The sequence below is a fragment of the Bactrocera latifrons genome, unplaced genomic scaffold (assembly GCF_001853355.1).
Source record: "Bactrocera latifrons isolate USDA-ARS-PBARC rearing strain unplaced genomic scaffold, ASM185335v1 scaffold_0, whole genome shotgun sequence".
Classification (NCBI taxonomy): Eukaryota; Metazoa; Arthropoda; class Insecta; order Diptera; family Tephritidae; genus Bactrocera; species Bactrocera latifrons.
In genome coordinates, this window is record NW_017534406.1 from 1,773,047 (window position 1) to 1,775,109 (window position 2,063).

At 34.1% G+C, this 2,063-nt stretch overlaps 2 protein-coding genes across 3 annotated transcripts in view; one reads left to right on the top strand and one right to left on the bottom strand.

The window, feature by feature from the left end:
* Positions 1-2,063, bottom strand: part of LOC108970615 (myosin-G heavy chain-like) — a 374,599-nt gene that overhangs the window by 103,780 nt on the left and 268,756 nt on the right. The window lies entirely within an intron of this gene.
* LOC108970330 (protein folded gastrulation) overlaps positions 1,098-2,063 on the top strand; it is a 92,657-nt gene continuing 91,691 nt past the window's right edge. Inside the window, exon 1 of one of the 2 annotated variants that reach the window (XM_018935693.1) lies at positions 1,098-1,842. The gene's annotated coding sequence lies outside the window, so the exon portion shown is untranslated. The remainder of the gene's footprint in view (positions 1,843-2,063) is intronic. The other variant, XM_018935772.1, reaches the window with a different exon arrangement.

The following is a 2,063-nucleotide window of genomic DNA, read 5'->3' on the forward strand; positions in this document are numbered from 1 at the left end:
AATGTTGATTTTGCAATTAAATATATAATACATATACATTTGTGCATTTATGAAACATTTTTTCAAAATTCAATACTTTTTTTTGTATTAAAATTTTTTTTTGGTGAAAGTGATGAAATTTTTTTCAAAACAATTTTTTAGTAGAATTAAAGGGATTTTAAAAATCAATAAATATAAAATTGTAGCTGTTTTAAGGTCGAAAAATTGGGAGGAGGGGTGAAGCGCCTTATTTCAAAAAATATTATGTTAGATTTATCTCCATATGTATGTACATATAGCTGATCGACGTCTAATCAGTAGCGTAATCTCCAAAGTCAGCCTAGATGTTCCGAGAGGGTGTTCTGATAAAGTAGTGTTAAACATATGTCAATAGCATACTATTGTCTGACTTTTTAGCGTGGTCTGATGACCATAATATGTACTTACGTAAGTACATACATACACAAGTTTGTAGGTCTGTTTGACTGCGGTATAAGGTGCGTCGGCGTTGAAGAAGCCGTTGAAAAGTGTTGCTGACAGAAAGCAGTTGGAAAGTGTGACACGTGACGGATTTACGGATGAGATAAGTGAGCTTCAGATGCACTGGAGATGTTCTAATGCAGATTTAATTAATATTGCTAGTTCTCGTTACTACTATAAACAACAATTTTATATAAGTAGCACTTATAGTTTAGCTTATAGTTCGGCGATCTGTGCCTGTTTGTAATAGTTTGAATAGTAATAAAAATTCATCAAAAAAACAAAATTCTCGTTGAGCGCTACAAATAACAAACTTTTAACAACAAAACCTATATTTTAAGCCGCACTTGATATAAAGACATTGTTTATTTTTGCTTAAGTTACCATTCTTCGCAAGCACTCGCGCCACCGCCGCTGGCTCGCACGCTCTCTGCATGCTCAGCTCACGGCTCTCATCTCTTTTGTGCGAGAGCGCAACCCGCTGACCATCAACAGACGCATTAACAGAGTTTTCCTTTCTTCTTTTCGGTCATTTCAGCCACACAAAGCGCGCCGTTGCGCTCTTGTCTCTTCTGCCTTGGGCGATCTTCGTTGGCCGACGGCATGGTTTCGTTGGACTGTGCGACTTTACGCTCTAGCTGCTAATAATGATGCATTTTCAACACAAACTCAAGCAACTGTAGTTCAGTCAAAATCGAGATACCGTTTTGAACGGACGAAAAACACGGGGATCGTCGCGCAAGCGAAACCATTTACAAAGATTATTGATAACAACAAAGAATAAGCTTATATAGTCTGGAAAAAATTAGAATTCATTACAAAACAGAATACAAAAAAGCAAAAGAAAAGTAATCTAGCTACATGTACGTGCCTGTTTTAAAAGAAATATATTTCAATCCTATTTTTGTGTGTGTGCAACAGTCTACGAATACAACGTGTTTAGTGTAAAAACGAAATATATAATAAAATCCAATCAAGCACAACCAAAAAACGACGATATGCCTATTTATTGAATATCACCAATTTATTACAAATTCAACGTTAACGAGCGTTAAATAAGAGAAATTAAAAATTCAATTAAGAAGAAGGAGCAGTAAAAGCTGCAAGTGGATTTGTGCAAAAGTGTAGAAGTGTTGTTATAAAGCAGTGAGTGTTAATCGCAAAGATCGACCGATCGGCGTGAATATTTGCATTTCGAAATTTCAAGTGCGAAATTGTGTCAAATTTGGAAATAGCAAGCGATTTGCGGCTTTGTGTGCTTAAGCTAGAGCAAAACAAAGTTGAAAATATTGTGACCTTAAAACGAAAAATCGGTAAGCAGCACGAAGTCCAGAAATAATAACAGTTGTTGCGTTTTTTTCGCAAGCAAATTTGTTTTTGAAGGTAAAATATACTTGTAAACATATATACATACATAAGAGGGTGAATTTCAATATTCACGTTTGAAAAAATTTGCACATGTGAGCTAACATATTGATAAAGAGAGGGCTAAGAAAATATTTATTAAAAAAAATTAAATATTTTGAAAATAATTATAATTTTAAATTCTCGACCTTTCGATTATTAATAAAGTTTAACAAATTCAAATTTAAACGCGGATAAAG